At 34.7% G+C, this 18,909-nt stretch overlaps 1 pseudogene; it reads right to left on the bottom strand.

Moving 5' to 3' along the window:
* Positions 1–1,443: 1,443 nt before the first annotated feature.
* On the bottom strand, positions 1,444–2,377 carry LOC149550981 (ethylene-responsive transcription factor 5-like; annotated as a pseudogene).
* Positions 2,378–18,909: the final 16,532 nt, after the last annotated feature.

Here is an 18,909-nt window from a genome sequence, read left to right as displayed (position 1 = left end):
TCAACCTAAACAAAGAGGTGGATTGGGACTATTAGATCCTAAGACACAAGGGGTTTGTTTATCTGCCAAATGGATAGTTAGAGTTGTTTCAGGTGATGAAACATGGAAGATCTTGGTACGTAATAAAATTGCTCTTGTTGATATGAATAAGAGGTGGCATTCTGTGGGCTGGTTGGATAAAATTCTACTTGCTCCTTTTTTCCGTATCAGAGGTTCTTCGCCTTTGCAATCCATTTGGCAAGCCTGGCAGCGAGTCTGTAGTTGTTTGGAATGGAGAAAAAGCTCCTTACAACATGGTTTTAGCTTTGCTGGTTCCTCAATTTGGTGGAATAGGCTTGTTCAATACCATGAACAACCCTTAGCATTATGTTTTCCTAAGCAAGCTCGATATCTTTTCAGCAAAGGTATTAAACATTTTAGTGATATTTGGGACTTTAATACTCTTGGCTGGGCGGATTGGACAGATATCAAGGTCTGCTATGGTTTACTTAACAGGTTTGAAGGATTTTTAATTTTCATCAGGTCGCTAGTGCCCCAAGATCTCCTAATAAAGATGTGTACTCCCTTGCAATGTAACGTTCTCAAGGATTGGTGATGGCTGGAGAAATTTCCGTTTTGCAGCTTTCCCTTAAAAAAAATCTACCTTCAAATTCTCCCAGCCTTAAATTTGAACCCTCGACTTAACAATAAGTGGAATTGTAAGTTTTCAGAGAAGACATGGATCAACTTAAGTTCGCAAATTTGGAAATCCAAAGAGGAGGCAAATGCTCAGATTTTGTCGTGGAAAGTTTTACATCAGAAATTACCAGTTGGTGACAAATTAAGATTCTTGTCCGTGAAAGCCAATTCTTGCCCTTTTTGTCATCAACTTGAAAATTTGAAACATATCTTTTGGAGCTGTCCTAGAGTAAGAAAGAAATGGAATGTTATATTTGAGCGTTTTCCTGCTATTTTTTTATCATATTTTGAAATGGAAGGAGGCAATCTTCGGGATTGGTTTTCATAAGAACATAGTTGCAGATTCTATGCGGCAATGCATTTTGTTACATATATGGAAAAGTAGATGTCCAACACTTTTTACTAATCATTGTTTGCATCAGGAAATAGATATTCTAGTGTTTTACTCAAACATGTTGTTTGAACTAGTTTATCTATGTTCGCAGCTGAAGATTAAGCATAAAGATGGAGCACGATATCAGAGACAGCTGGATGAGATTAAATATCAGTTTTTGCAGCTACAGGAAGGAGAAATAAAATGTTCCAAGCAACTTCAACAATTTCTTAGTTTCAGAGTCTAATTGTTCCTTTATGGGGCAATTTGGTTGATTGTTTGTCTTAGTAAGTCCGCTGTTCTTAGCCTTGTGGCTAGTTAAAGTTATGTAGTTTTAGCATGTTTTGTCTTAGAGATTCATAACTATAACTATTTATTGTAATTCTTTCAGCTTTCTTCAATAAAAAAAAATAAAATATTATTGGTTTAAAAAATAAATTGAATGGAGAAAATAAAGTAAAGTAAATACACTAGTTCACCATGGGTGAATTTGTGAAGGAAAAGAAATTGAATGGGAGCGGAGAAAGAGGGAACAGAATTTCTAGTTTCCCAAACACATCTTCCTCTTCATGTTTTACGTCTATTTTCAGCCGAGTGTGACGTGGCTGCTGAGCTTCCACGTCGACACTTTATCTGTCTCTCTTGTTGGACTTAGGCTCCACGTCAGCACACCCTGCGCTGAGGGGAAAGTTGAGCAGAGCCCTTGCCCCTCTCATTTTGTAAGCGGCGCGGTCATATGCCACAGCGGCTGCCTCCGCCGTTTCAAAAGTACCGAGCCAAATACGGGCTCCATGATTGTTGGAGTCTCTAATCTCAGCCGCGTATTTTCCCCACGGCCTTTGTCGCACTCCTCTGTAGTGTCTCTTAACAGTCCGTCTATTGTCAGACAAATCATGTCCGTCAACGGACGGAATGAGAGTCTGTCCAAAATCTGAGTTTAGGGCAGCGGAGGGCGTGAAGTCGTCGCCGAGCAAATGAAGTGCGATCTGTTGCAGAGCTACGCAAAACTCGTCTCTTGGCATCGTAAAGAAGATGTATTGAAAGATTAATTTTAGGTAAAGACAATTTGCAGAGAGAAGGAGAAGATATGAAGGAAATAATGCAGAAAACAAATTTAAAAAAAGAATGGTGGAATTGAACTCTGCTGCTAAGAAGTGAGGCGTTGTCAGGTATATATAGCTGTAATTGTGTGGATAAGTTTGGGGGACTCACTTTCCTTCGCCGCTGCGACGACATTGCCAACATATTTCCTCGAACATTCCAGCTGAATTTCATACGTCCCTTTCTTGGAACCGAACTCGAAGGACCACACAAAGCTTTCGTATCAGATTATGGTCCAACTTTATTCTTATTTTTAAAGATAATAAATTTGTGGACAGGGTTACAAAAACTTATTTTAAAAGTAGTTCATGTTAAGAGTATATTCTGTTTTAATGCTTTTAGACATGTATAGGATAAGCCTGAGGTCCGAGGGCACTTAGCAAGATCTAAGAATCATTTAGACTAAAACTATTTTCTGTTTCTAAAAAAACTAGTAGTTGCACCTGTCCAAAAAAATAAACTCAATGTTTGCTTTGTTTTCCCCTCACTAAGTGAAGGGTGCATTCAACAAGGGGTAAATCCAATTATTAGTATATCATTGGATTTCTTGTTTTAGTGCGAAGAAAGATTTCTCAATATTTACTTTCTTTTCTAGTGTGAAGAAAGTTTCCTCAATCGGTCTTCCTTCTTCTTTCTTAGAACTCTCTTTGTACTATTTTGCATTTTTGAGAATCTTTCGAAGGAGAACATTGGTTAAAGGTGAAAGTGGTTTTATAATTTAACTCTTGACATAGTTGTGAATGTCAAACCTTGTCTCTCTATTATGCCAATGTTGATCGTTGCTCTTTGTAACGTTAGCCCTTGGGATATGTGGATTGTTATAGTCTATGCCATTGTAAGCGGTATTTTCCTTTGATTACCTAGTGACATTAGAATTATTTGTAGGATCTTTGGGCCATCCACATTTCATTGTGAACCAATACAGTAATTATTGATCCTCGCTACAATGTATGTCAAAACATCTGATGGGCTAGATCCAGTGTTGTAAACAATTTGAAGTATTTAGCGTAGAGCTCAATTTACCAACACTTCTTGTGGCCTTGACAGAGCAGGATATGTTGCTCCAATTGTTCATCAATGACGTGATTTTCTATTGTGCTTCTAGTGCTTGTTGTAAAACTCATTGCAATTGGATGATTTAGCATTTTTAACATTTTCCTATTTTGTAACATGACAAAATCAATAGTATCAAACAAGTGCATTGATTTGTAGATAAAATACCAAAAATGGGGATGTCTTCTAAATCTTTGGTTACAATGCTGTATCATGTGCTATGTAAACTCATGCCTTTGCACTTGTCTTAGTCATGGTTGCATAGGTTGTGTAGATCCATTAGGAAAGAGGGTAGGAAATCCTTCCATGTTGTATTCATTTATTACAAACGGGTTCATTTCTAGCCAGTTGATAATGTTGGACCTTTATTGTCATCTAGGTCTAATGTTTGCTTGATAATGTTTAGCTCACAACATCTTTTTGGCACTTTTGTTACAAATGATGACGTGAAAGCCATGTTGTCTTCGATTGGCTCCTTGTCCATTTCTACTTCACTACTGTAACTTACCATTTCTTCATTTGCTTCTACACTTTGTAGTAGGCTTAAAATGTCAGCTTGATCCTCTGATAGTTCTTTTTAAGCAATCAATAACATCTACATAATATGGAGCATTCTTGTTCTTGTATAATAATGCATGTCTATGTGGATTTTGCTCATGTAAGAGTCAGAATATTGGCTACTTGTATGCATCCTTTGAGCTATGAGCATGTCTAGTTCGTGCACCCTAAGTGAGAGTACCTTTGCGATTTATGTTATATCTTGTTCAAAGCTCATTGTATGGCCTTTGTATTTGTACTAACCTACAAAACTTTGTCTTACTTGTACTACAGGGTTCACTTATGCAATGAGCATTTCTTCTACTTGGGTTAGTCTTTGCAATAGTGCAGTTGGTTCACCTGGATCTATGTTGTTGAAAAACGAAAAAATGATGGATGCCTTTTTCACTATAACATTTGTTACAAGTAGTGGTTTCCTTCGATGTTTGGAGCAACATTCTTGGGTAAGACTCTTTGTGGGTAACACATACCTTTAAGGTGGACAGTGCATCAATTCTCTTTCAAAATTGTTGTTTTACTTTTATGTATTCATTTTGTTTGTTGATTATTGTGCATTTCATATCTTGTTGATCCTATGGGAGCAATTGGTCATCACGTGTAGATCGTTCTAACCATCACAATTGTTGTTGAACAATTTCCCCTCTATGACGAGCATGCTATATTTGGTTGGCTTGGCATTTTTGTAGCTTTTGTGCCTATATTTGACTTACTCAACCTTGTTCTTGGCATATTTATTTATTGTGTCTATGTACTTGCACTATCCCATATTTATGATGGGCATAGTATTCTCTACTTTTCTTTCAACTTTCTTGCAATGCAAATTCATATTCTAGAGTGCTCAACTTTATATTTGTGTTGTTTCCATCCATTTGTCAGATCCTATAAACAATAGTAAAGTATTTTCTATTGATCATGACACTTTTGTTTCTTGAACTCATTCCAATTTTGTGTTTGTTACAATAAACATAAATTTGCATTTTTGAATGATTATCATTTTTCTTTATTCTTCAGAAATTGTAAAACAATTAAAAAAAAAGTCTTTCTAAAGGTTTTGTCCACACATATTTGATTATTATAAAATCTTCATACACTTTGTTTCCTTACATAGTTGCAATAAATATGACATCAAATCAAACACCCCATCTTCCAACAAAATATCCCATACAACTATTTTCAACTTTAAGGTTAGACTATGTCCACTATACCAAACAATGTAAATAATTTTAATCATCATTCCAATGCAACCATATAACAACTGCATTATCTAGTTAACATTTAGATAACATATAAATTAATCATGAAAATGCATAGCTATGCATGTCTGTGGCATAACAATGCTTGCTCATAGAGTTCCTCTTTTTTTCTTTTTCTGGCAAACATCATAGCTATTTTATTTGTGAAAAAGATGTGCTACATTTATGACATTGGATGCAAAATTGAATATAAAAAACCACTATTTGACCTTTGTAATATATTTGTATGATTGTTCATTCTTTTATACATTGCTTTGTTCTTTGTCTATGCTCTAATAACATCACATTAAAGTTAACGTATGCATGTTATCCATTTATTGCACCAATGTGGATGTTTCCTCCATTAAATCTCAATGATACATCTTGAAATGCTCAAAGGAAAAAAGATGAAATAGGGTATCTAAAATGATTTCCTTTAAATAAAAATATATAACTATAGTATATCATTTTTCTTATAGTCTATGTTTGTAAGAAATGAAGAGAATTGACTGATAATTGAATTTCAATATCTAAATTGAAAATGTCCAATCCGCCACTATCCTACAACCATAGAAAAGGTGGATAAATATTTTATATAAAAATTTGACAAATACACAATTGATAGCTAAATAAAAACTTGTACAAGTTAAATATAGCAGATAAGTCAAATAATAACAAAAAAATGCAACTACACGACACCTACAAACTTATACAATATTTTTGTCCATTTTCAAATTTCTTCTCCTCAAATTTAAGTATAATAACTTACTATCATATTTAATTTCTTGTCGTCATTCACACCCCCTTTTATTTGATAAGCATGAGGCCAAAGCCATTGATTAAAATAGTACAAAATTACAACCCAACTCAAGAGGGACTAAGAGGATAGAGTTGGGAAGTAGTCCTTCAGTTTTGCTTGTCATTTGAAAGATAGAAAAGAGAGATACAATATGTGAATCATCATTTTCTTCCCGCATTCGATTTCCCATAAAAATTCCTTTATCTAGTATAGTCTTGAAATAACAAAGCCAAACCACCAAACAATTCTTGGTGTACTTTTTTAAACCGTTAGTTCATAATATAATAAAATCACAAATTTGTAATTTGTCATTTTTTGAGCCATAATGTTTAAAACAATGTTTAAGAGGAATAAGAACTATCATTAATGAAAAAAAAAAGAGGAACAAAAAATACAAATGAGCATAAGAAGCATTTATTTATTTAACAACTGTATTCAAAGTACATAGCCCATATAAAAAGTCATTCGGTAGGCATAAAAGAAGAACATTAATGTTCTTCCTCCTTTGAGATACCTTCATCTTTTGCTATTGAGGAATCCGTATATCATTACCAAAATTAATTATCTTTTTAGCAAGATCTTACTCGCAAGTATACCATATTCATAAGCATAATTGTCTCTTTAATGACGTCCTATCTTCATTTAGTATATAAATATTATCTACCTTAGCTTATTGAAATGTTAGTTCCCTGATTAGCTAACTCATATGCCCTCTTATTCCCTTCACAATATATATGGTTGATTTAAAGTTTGTCAAAATAATTACAAAGCACCAGGGCTTTGGATAATTGGGCATCTAATCCCAATTAGTGAGGGAGCCTTTCCTGAGGGAATTGATTGTTATGAATGAGTTGCCTTCTATTTGTAGTTTATTAAGTCCTAATTCCTTACAAAGATCCAAACATTCTACTAAAGCATAAATTTCTGCACAATTGTTGGTAGCCTCCACAATTTCTTTGGGTATACATGCAATCTTTATCCTTTCATCATTATGAATGTTGCATCCTTTACCAGCCTTACCAAGATTCCCCCTAGATGCTCCATCAAAATTGAGCTTATACGATCCTCTCTTAGGAACCTTCCAAACACATTCTTGCATGCTAATTTGTTACTTTTAAGGTCCCCCTTCCCCAGGAAGAGGTGGATTTTCAATCCCATCTACCTACCACACATCCCCTTATTTTAATGAGACATGTTTGCCCTTTTTGGGATCATATACATTAGTCAATTGTTTGTTAATTCAAAGATTGAGGCTTCTATTATATTGACAAGATGATCAACCTCCATCTTCTTACCCTGAAATATTCTTCTATTTCTCTCCTTCCATAGTTCCCAAAGAACTATTGAAGGAGAGGAGATCCAAAGGTTCTTGTAAATGCTATTCAATTTTAGTAAGGGCCAAGTTGAAAGAGAACTTATGGTGGATTTAGGGAAGGCCAAACTCCACCCAAACTTAGAACACAACCACTACCAACTGTGATTCAAGAAAGGACAATTAAGAAAAAGGTGTTATGTTGATTCCACTTTTGATTCACAAAGTGGGCATCTACCAAGACTTTGGTAGACCATTCTCCTAAACCTATCTACTGTAAGGGCTCTATTGTGGAGAAAAATGCAGGTGAACAATCTAGCCTTGGGTAGGCAGAATTTAGAGAACCTTGTTGACCAATCTAATATATATATATATATATATATATATATATATATATATATATATATATATAGGATGGTCTTCTGTTTTAGAAATATATTACTTCACAACAAAAGATTAGATGGAAACACTACTCAATCTTGATTCTAACTCAAGCATTTCAATTTTTTCTCCATCAGACTGATCAAAATATTAAAATCATTCTTTAATTGACCTTAAATATTTCTAATGGAAGAAAAACTATACTTACATTTTCTACCCAATCTAATTTTGTTCACATGGACTATAGAAATATGAAGTTTCTGAGAAGTAACCATTTACCACGCACTTTTCTATTGAAAGAAAGAGCAATTAGATCTGAACTAATAGATTATTTTTTATATGAGAGAAATTGATGTGAGAATTTCTAGAAATCTACTTTAATATGAAGAGTTCGACTTAGAAGATTTGTAAAAAATGAGTGTTGAACAAGAACACTCAATTTTTGACTCACCAAACCAACCAATTGTGATGATTGTTACATTTTTTTCATCTAACGTATTAGCAAATGCAATCTAGTTGCTTAACTAATACAGTTGTAGTGTTTTGTTTGTCAATTTTTTTAAAAATTAATCTTCCTCATATTTCTCAATAATTTGAACAATGCACACAAAACCAAATTTTAACAATAGAAATGTATTTTGGGTGTTGAGATTTAATATCAAGATTGGAAACAATTTATCAGATACTACATAAGAGTTCAATACTCATGCTTTCTTTGCAAAGTGAGTGACCCTTTAGGTTTATTTCATTGAGGAACCACACTTATTTCTTCAATTTGACATATACTTCTAAAACAAAAAAGGTTATGGTCATTTCACCTCTCGAATTCATCAAGGGCCTACTTGCTTCTTCTTGCGGGACCACTTCACTGAGGGCCAATAACACCAAGGAACACTTGATTTCAACTCCAAAACAACCAACCACCCAAGTCTCTATCATGTTGTCAACTATACACTCTTATTGGAAATCACAACAAATTATCAGATTAGTGGTAAATTGTAATGACGATCACAAAGAAATATCTAACTAATTATGCCACAGGCATTCCCCATATGAATTTGGGCAGTCACTAATGTCTGGATAAATGCACCAAAGAAAAAAAAAAGTCAAACATGATTTTTTTCCTCAGATCCATGAAGTTGGAGGCCTACCTTTTAAAATCGACGATAAAAAATTGAGGGGACCACTAGATTGCCAATAAATACATCACAACTATTAAACTAGATGTTGCGTCATGAAAAAGGGGGTATGCAGTAAGTCCATTTGCGAGGATGTCCAAATGCACACATTGGTTAACTTGACTTGATAGGCATGTGGGGAGATATTTCAAAGATCAAGGTCGAACACCAACATTCCCCAACTATTTGGAGTCGGATAGATATTCACATTAAATTTTTGTTGCAGAAGATATTGACTCTCTCGCGAGAGGCTTTTTTCTCTTTTTGATATTCTATTATTTCTGCAGGTTTCAGTGGGGAGATCCGTAGTTCTATAGATTGACTTATCCTATTTCTCATGGATTAGACATCACTATGAGATGGCCAAACTTTTCTTTGAGTCAATACAAGAATTTATAATACTTGGAGAGGATGTTATAAAATAATCTCCAAAGAAGGGCCAGTTGCATAGAGTAACCATTTCTAACTCATCATCCAACAATCTATTCCATGGCAATGTCTATGCCATCATCAAAACAATTTTTTTTAATTAAATATAAATTTAAGATACAAGTTTAAAATGATTTTTAATTTAATTTTTTAAAACAATAAAACACCATTTTGATGCCGGCATAAACATCGCCCTATTCCATTGTCTCTCCCCAAGTAGGGCCATTTGCATAGAGTGATCACCTCAACTTGACCATTACCTTCTTTTCTCATAGGGGTCCTCACCTTCTCCCTATCCTTACTACGTGCCTCATTCAGATCCTCGAGCACCTTCTCCCTTGCTCCCCTTACCTACTCCAAATTACCATTAGGCTTGGTCTGGTTTGCCATTTCAGTAGTATTTGAGCTTTCTACCACCACCACACTAGGTGAGGTTATTTTATCCTTAAGTTTTTCACCCTTTTTACATTCAACTATCAAGTGGCCAAACATGCTGCACTACTGGTAGAAGGGTGCAACATTTTCATATGGACTATTGGTTGCGACCAAGTACCCCATTTTGATTTCAAATCCATCATGGTCGGCAATGGTTTATTCGTGCCCACATTCACACAAAAAACTAGTAAATTTTGACCCAATTTTTGAAGAATTTTGGTCAAAATTTTGACCCATGTTGGTCGAAAGTGCGACCAAGTAGTATGTCACAATTTTTCTCTATGAAAATTTGACCAAAGATCAAGCTGGTCAAAATTTAGACCAATTCTTTGGTCGAAAATGTTGTATTTTTGCTTAGCCTAATTTGTCACTATTGGTCAAAATTTTGACCAAATCTTGATGGAAAAATTTCAATAATTGGTTGAAATTTTGACCAATTCTGGTCCATCCCACAACCAAGATGCCATGGTCATGACCAAAGGGTTGGTCAAAATTTTGACCAATTTTTTTCCATCCCACGACCAAGATGCCATGGTTATGACTAAAGGGTTGGTCAAAATTTTGACCAAATCTTGGTGAAATTTTTTCAAGAATTGGTCAAAATTTTGACCAATTCTAGCCCATCCCACGACTAAGATGCCATGGTCACGACCAAAGGGTTGGTCGACATTTTGACCAAATATTTGTGGAAAACTTTCAAGAATTGGTCAAAATTTCAACCAATTCTAGTCTATCCCATGACCAGGATGCCATGGTCACAACCAAAGGGTTGGTTGAAATTTCAACCAATTATTGGTGGAAAACCTTGAAGAGTTGGTCAAAATTTCAACTAAACTGATTTGTTTAAAAAAAAATACAACGGGTTATAGTGGATATTGATTACCATCAATATGCTACATAGCTACTATAGAAATTTTCTACTTGCATGAATCCCCCAATGAATGCTTACCCGTGGTCTCTCTCTTAGATCATCTTCTTCAGTCACTCGACCAGTGCAATTTCAGAAGAGGCTTGGCAGTGGTTGTCATTCTATAGCGTGTTGGTTCAATGATTTTGAAGTTGATCTAATGGTGAGCCCTTGTCTAGCATGAGGTGGCTTCTTTGTGCTGTAGCAATTTGTTATGAACCTATCATGGCTAATGGGAGATTTGATAAATAAAGCTCCTATTGACCCTCCAATAAAATTAGTATTGGTGTTTAAGAAAGATATGTTTTTTGAATTTTGAATATTGGCATTAGCATCCTTCCTATTGGAGGGCCATGAAGCATCCCTATTGCTATGCGGGGCCTCCCCAAAGTCGTCTCTATGCAACTTCATTGGCACAATTTATGGAATGGTTCGACAAAAATTATCATTCCAACATGTCATTATGGTTGCTTGGAAAGTGATCTGAAGGGTGAGCTATTGTCTAGTAGTTGGGCTGCTTATCACAAGTGATGAGGGAGCTTTTGCTATTGGAAGCTCCCCATGGCCATCGAACAAAGCTATTGCTTGTGTGAGCAAAGGATGAATGTAGTCCCATATTCCAAATGAAATCAATGACATTGGATCTACAAGAGTGGAATGAAGCAAGAACCCATTTTCTATGTGTGGCTTCCTAAAGATGCTTTTCTTTCCCACTCCATTGGCACAAATTTGGGAGTATGGTTCGACAATGGTTGTCATTCTAGTGTGTCATTGCAGTGATCTGGAAAGTGATGCTAAGGGTGGAGCTTGCGTCTAAAATTTGGGATGCTTGTGCAAGCGAGTAGGGGAGATGCTATTGTGCAAGCCTGGTTAGGTGGAGTAGGGCTATTGGCACCATCAATAACCACAGACAAATTGTTAAGAGTAGAGTCTGAATCCACAAACTATTAGGGGTGTCAAGTTTGATATTCTCAGGGAGGCCCTTCAAAGAATCAACCACCACGAGGATGCACATGAAGATCTTCCATGATAGCAAGGTTTCAGCATAAATGGAATCATTGTTGTGACAATCACCAAAATTCAAACTCTCATTGGACCACTACATCCATAGGTCAGGTGTCTTCATTGGGCTAATGTATCTACAAGACATGTGTCTTCATGGGACTATTGTGCTCATAGGTTGTAGGCTTTCACATGATTGCAATAAGAGTTCATCTTGTTGACAAAGGTGCATTACAATGGTAATAATTTATCATGTTAACATTTAAGAAGTTCATTAAAATGATTCACAATAAAGCATTTTCTTCCTATTCATAGATGCTTTCTAATTATTTTTCTAAGACACTACAAATGACCCAAAAAGAACCTTAATTCTTTCCTACTAGAAAAGCATGGAAACAATTGATATGGAATCACATCAACAAACTTGGAACAAGACTAAATGAAACTTTCCTAAACTAGATATGCCCAACTAATATTAGGTGAATTTGCTACCACTGAAATCCAAAAAATGCAGTTAAAAAATAATGATACTATCAACATCTATTATTTTCCCATACTGCCACAGTCTAAATGCTTTTTCACCAAGAAAAAATTCTTCAAAAGAACGAGTCCCTACTAACATTAAAATACCCTCGTCACAAAATTAGACATAACAAAATCTGATCATATTCTAAGAAGTTTATAAAGTACTATCTAGAACAATGCGAACCAAATGTCATTGTCCTTCTAGTAACCTAAAAAAATCAAATTTAGAATAATAAGGACTACAAGTCCATTGAGTAATCTCTCACTTAATAAACGTAAATAACCCACATTAAAAAAGTGGAGTATTTTATCTATGTCATATTAATCTATTTTCATAAATAACCCAAAAGACCCTATTATAATATATGCAGCTAGTACTTTCCCTTCTGGACCAATATATTGATTATATCTACACACATCGAATTCATTCATTCATTAGTAGATATCATTTTTAAATATAGACTATCATGATAATTTAGAGCAGGTCTGATTAGTTACAAACCATTGGCAGAGCAAGGGAAGAAATCTCTTGGCCGACTGTGGATGGTATATGTGTCAAAGTCATTTGGAATGGTTCCTCTTGCTAGCACATCTGCCACCATAGATAAACCATTTTAATTAGCTCATACTTCAACATTCAATAAGAGACTTTGACAATAAACCAATTTTACTTCATAATTCAACATTGATAAGGACTCTGACAATCAACCAAATTTATTTCATAAGCCAATATTCACAAGAGACTTTGTTGAAAGTTGCAGTCTGAAATGATTGGGACAGTTATATGATAAAAGATCTCTTATATCATTTATTATGCTGGCAAAACAAATGAATAACAAAAATATATGACTTCTAACAAAGTAAAGCTTTTAGATAGAGAACATAAAATGTAAAAGAGGTTTGCATTGAAGAAAGGGGGAATGCATATGTAGAGATGAAATTTTCTTATTCTATATTCATTAACTAAATGAAAATACATTATCTAAATGAGAATACAATAAAAGGGGGTAGTACACATTTTAATCTCTATATAGACAATATGAAAAGAAACACCTACCCAAAACAATGGGAAACTCAACAGCTGGTTTAGGAAAAGGGTAAGCCTTTCCAAGCTGGGGTTTAATGACCAAAGCTTCATGCATTGTGGCTCTCAAGTATGTAATATGTGCATGCCACCACAATGTCTCTTCTTGTTTTGTGATTGTAAATTTGTATGTAAACTTGTTCCTTGATGTAATGGGACATTGTTTTATGTATAGAGGTCCATCTACCCAACATGATTTCAACTGCTTTACCCCATGCCTGTAATAATCACAAATAATTCAATCTCAGCAAAAGATCTATCTAATGTTCATAAAAATAAAAATAATGAGGATATGCGTCATATAATTTGGAGCATAGTATTTTATATTTACTAGTGAAGAGTCACATTATAGGGCCCATCGTTGTTCACATGAATGACAAGATTATCACCTTCATGAACATATATAGTGGGGCCAAGAAACTTTCAATTCACTGTCACAATTGTTTTTGTGTTGCACAATCTGGTGACATTTTGTGTTCCAATCTATAACACATTGTAAACAACATGATTACATTAAACTCATGCATATTACATTGTAAACTACCATAAAATAATATACTAATGATTTTATTGAGCCTTATTTGTCTAAGTGAACATAAAAAATAAAAATCCTATATTTGTTTGTCAAACATCTTAAACATTCAAGAGGTGGACTTCATCATAGTGTTGATTTCATCCTCTAAATATTTTAGGTCACACACAGTGGCTTGTAAACTACTGGTTACTATAACAGGGTTTTAGTATTGGTATAGGAGACACAATTGTTGATGCTAAAACCATAGAAGTCATCAATGAAACAATTTTGAAAGCAAAGAACAAAGTCAAGAAACTTACTAAGGTTGCTCAAGAAAAGTAAATGGAGGCAGAACATGGTCAAACAATGATGGAGTCCTTTGAAAATAGAGTAAATTAGGTATCTTGAATTAGTTATATATAAACAGTTTCCATTAAAAATCACAACTTGAACCATAGTTTGAATCATAGTTCATTGAAGTTACAATTTTTAGAAATATTTTTTTTAAACATTTAAAATTGAATCAATTTACAAACTTTTGATAAATCTTGAACATATAGCTCATTTGAAAAATAATAGCAACTTAGGAACTTATAACATATTCAAAATTAAAATTGAAGCAATTTAAAGAATCATAACATTTTTGTTAAATGTATATATATAGTATATCAAATTTTTACTTAATTCCTTGCCTCGTACCTATGTGTCTTCTATTTTCCTTTACATGTGTTAAATAAGGCTTGTAATGATGTAGGAAGCAGTGCACAAATTTTTTTTATCTGAGAGTAGGAATTTGAAGGCTATGGTTACTACTAGGTTTAAAGGAGGTTTCATTAACATATCTCAAATGACTACTTGTGTGGGACAAAAAAATGTAGAAGGGAAGTGAATTCATTATGGATTTGATGGAAGAAACCTACCACATTTATAAAGGATGATAAAGGCCTAGAAAGTTGAGGATTTGTGGAGAATTCCTATCTGCATGGTTTTACTCCTTAGGAGTTCTTTTTCTATGCAATGGGAGGACGTGAAGGTTTGATAGATACTGCAATGAAAACGTCAGAAACATGGTATACACAACTATGTCTTGTGAAAGCTATGAAATACATTATTGTTAAATATGATGGGACTATTAGGAATTCACTTAGTGATGTCATCTGGTTCTTGTCTGGCAAGGATGGTATGGGTGGTTGATAAGAAGCTAAGTATGGCAAACATTGCAGAAAAAAAAACCTCGAGTTTGATGATGATGATAATGTAGAAAAACTTATTGTGCATATAGGTATTATGAATGAAGAGGCTCCTAAAGGTGAAGTACAAGATCATAATTCTGATGTTGATGTTTCCTAAAGAAAATTGAGAGTAATATGCTCAGAGAAATGGATCTCTAAGGCATTCTAGATATTAATAAAGTGTTTATAAAATCTAGAAAAATTAACAAGTTTGATGAGAATGAAGGATTTAAGCCTGAGATAGAATGGATGTTGGATACAGAAGGGGTGAACATTTATATATCATGAAGATGTTGATGCTACAAGGACAACAAGTAATCACTTGATTGAAGTAATTGAGGTACTTGGAATTGAGGCTGTGAGGAAATCTCTTCTAGATGAGCTTTATGTTGTGATTTCTTTTGATGGGTCATATGTGAACTACAAGCATTTAACCATTTTGTGTGACACAATGACATATCGAGGCCATCTAATGGCCATTACTAGACATTGTATCAATCATAATGATACAGGGCCAATGATGTGGTGTCCATTTGAGGAAACAATTGATATTCTTTTGGATGATACTATTTTTGCTGAAGAAGACCCTTTGAGGGGTGTTACAAAGAACATCATGCTTGGCCAATTGGCTTCGATTGGTACAGGTGATTGTGCTCTATATTTGAATGAATAGATGCTACAACAAGAAATTGAACTCCAACTACCTAGATATATGGAAGGAATGGTAGACTTTGGCATGACATCATGATGTAATGATGTCACCTAGCTATTTGCTAAGCCCAAGTCTCTATAGTTCACCAATTACAAATGCCCAATTTTCTCCCTATGTTGGTGGGATGGCCTTCTCACCATCCTCATCTCTTGGCTACAACCCTTCATCCCTAATTTATAGCCCCTCATCTCCTGGAGATAGGCCCACGTCACCTAGATATAACCCCACATCTCCAGGCCACAGTCCCACATCTCTAGGATATAGTTCTACATCACCATCCTATAGTCTAAGTTCTCCTAGATACAACTCTATGTCTCCAACATATTCCCCCACTAGCCCTTCTTATTCTTCCACTATTAAATTTGACATGAATACATGATTGTGAACTACAATCCTATCATTTTTCAACATGACAATGATTGTGACATTTGGAAAAGATTTGTTGGTTGTTCTTTAATCTAGTTACTAAATAAAATAAAGCCAAATCTTTAATTTGATGTTATATTGGTTGGCTTGTCTTGTTTCCATTTGTTATATAACTCTATAAATTTTCAAAAGGGCATCAGTCTTTTATTCCAAGGAGACATCATCTTCACTAAAGTGAGTCATTAATCTATTAACCAAATGCCTCCCATTTTTCAAATATGAGGGTGAAAGTGGTGGAGTGGTCCTCATAGCCATGTCTTCTACTACACATAACAATCTTCTAGCTGTGGTTGATGCAACACTACACCAAATTCACCACTTTTACTTTCTTCTATGATAAAATCAACACATATGGCTTCAATGTGCTAAGTTCTATTTATCTTTAATTCTGTAAGACTCTAGGGCATCTGAATGCATGTCTGCTATAGTAGGCTCCTATGGCTACATTGCACCAGGTAACTTTTTTTTAGTGTTTCACATGACACTTCCTCACATATTCTTTTCAAATGTGTTTGTCTATCTTTTGTGATCTTTAATACTCGTAGGATTTAATAGGATTTGATGCACAACACTTTTAACTGTTGGGTTCATGAAGTATTCATGTACAATACTGTTAATATATCAAGTCTCGGTCAGTTATGTTCAATGTACCTTTTTAAGAGTTGGCCTATAATTGCTGATTCATGCATGTTTTATCTAGATTATGCATACATATTTAAAGTGGATGAGAAGAGAAATGTATATAGCTTCAATGTGGTTCTCTTAGAGCTGATTACATGAAGAAGGCATGTTGGCAAATTTGGTGATGGAGTGGACATTTTTCAATGGGTGAGAAAGATGAAAAAATCTACAACTGAAGGAGTTCCCAAGATCTTAGATGCAAGGCTCTCTAGTGTTCCATTGCATGAGGTGATGCATGTTTTTTACATGGCAATGCTTTGTGTTGAGGAGTACAGTGTGGAGAGACCAACAATGAGAGAAGTTGTGCAAATTATCTTTGAACCTCCAAAGATAAAGCCCACCAATGTCAATGCCAATGAAGTTGTGAAGGGCACTTCACCAATTGAAGACATCAAGGCATCCAAGGATTCTACAACATCTAGTGACTGAAGCTATAGTGATCGAAGCTACCAGATTGTCATTGGATAACATTGACAAGGCAAAGGAGTCATTGTCTTCTAATAGTAGGATGGAGGTCAAGTGGGAACCATAGAGATAGGGAACACATAGATACCTTGCTCTCCTTTATGCAAAAATGGGGATTTAGATTGCCCCTATTTTGTTTCCTTCTCTTTATCTATTGTTCCTGCTGGAAAAAGTAGGCTTGGCTGCCCTTTTCTCTAATAGAACAGTGTAAAAGATTCCTTGGCATGATCGTACTCTATCTATTATCATCAAGGTTTTCAAATTTGAAGTCTACATGGTAACAAGGGATCTGTAAACACTAGCTCAACAATGAAAGCTACTAATGAGAAGAATAACAAGTTTTCCTTGCCACAAAATTTACCTAGGAAATATTTAATATTAAGAGAAAAGGTAATAATCCATGCAAATGATATTCCAAAAGGATACAGAACAAGAGGAAGGGAAGAATCATTTTCTGATAAAGGTGGAGTTTTTCTAATAAGGACTCATATTCCTTTTGAAAAGACATGACAAAAAAATGGTTGAAGAAGACTTCTAAGAAAATAAAGCATGGACGAATAGAAGTTAATGTTTTTGAAGAAATAGTTTTCCAATGTTTTAGGGTATTTTTACATCAACATGGAATGTTGGAGGTAAAGGAACTCCTCTAAGTGATTTAAATTTAGAATAATGGTTGAATAAATCACCACCAATGGACATTTATATTTTATGGTTCTATGAAATTGTCCCTTTAAATGAAATATGTCCTAAGAGTAGAGGATACCAACCCTATACATAAGTGGTTTGGACTCATTTGTAAGACACTCAATAATCAGCAGGGTGCAAGCAATAACACAAGTTCTAGAAACCCTATATCACCTATTAGTTTAAAGTCCATAGACATGCAACGCCCAATTCTAAGTTCAAATTCTGAATTTGAGGGTTCTGCATCAAGTAATACCATACAATTTTTCCATAGGAGATCATTTGAAGACTCAATCAAGCCTTGTATAATGTAGGATAATTCCTTCTACAAATAAATGAAAAGAGAGGCATTTTTTGTGTTTTTGATCGAGTCTTGACAGGATGAGCAATTGAAAGTTCAAATTTTGATAATAGCATCAAATATGCATCCTTAGTGATGAAAATGGAATATGTATAGGTGATTAACCATGCACTATGGCTTACAGAAACCCATGATTTTGATTGATGGGAGGAGAGAATAGCAGTTTGTGTATTATCTACCAGGTGTTAGCGTTGATCAAGGTAAGTCATTTGTAATGTCTTTTTCTCTCTTTCTGTCAACCATGACTAGTAGATAGGACATGTCCATAGCATTTGGATTGAAGACATTTTTATTATAGTATAGCAACAACTAAGCCAAAAGATAAATATGTGGTTATAGTAGAGTTACAGGCATATTTTAAATGTTTGTACCACATATATACTTGCATAAATTATTGATCTTTGTGACTAGTCTAAATGATTTTTTAATGCACACATGTAAAGAAAGATTCATATGATAATCAATTCTGAATTTAGAGGAAGTGGATTGCAAATGGAAAGGATAGCCAACCTTCATAAGAGGTGAGGGAAGACAAACCTTCATGTTCTTATTGAGGACACCAACCCAAGATGGAATGGAATGGACAACAAGCCTTCCATGCTCATGGACCAAGAGGATGAATGGAAGACTGATCTTCCATAATCTTGAACTTGATCAAGGATGGAGAACCTCCAAGGTGATCTAAGGGATGGAAGGAGATCCATTGTCCATGCTCTCACAGTACAAGGGTGATAATCCTTGAGACTACAATTTGCAAATGTTTCAATGAATTCTTAATGAGATAATT

The sequence above is a fragment of the Cupressus sempervirens genome, chromosome 6 (assembly GCF_028749045.1).
Source record: "Cupressus sempervirens isolate cs-2001-9-10 chromosome 6, ASM2874904v1, whole genome shotgun sequence".
NCBI classification, from domain to species: domain Eukaryota; kingdom Viridiplantae; phylum Streptophyta; class Pinopsida; order Cupressales; family Cupressaceae; genus Cupressus; species Cupressus sempervirens.
This window is presented reverse-complemented; position numbering and strand designations above follow the sequence as displayed.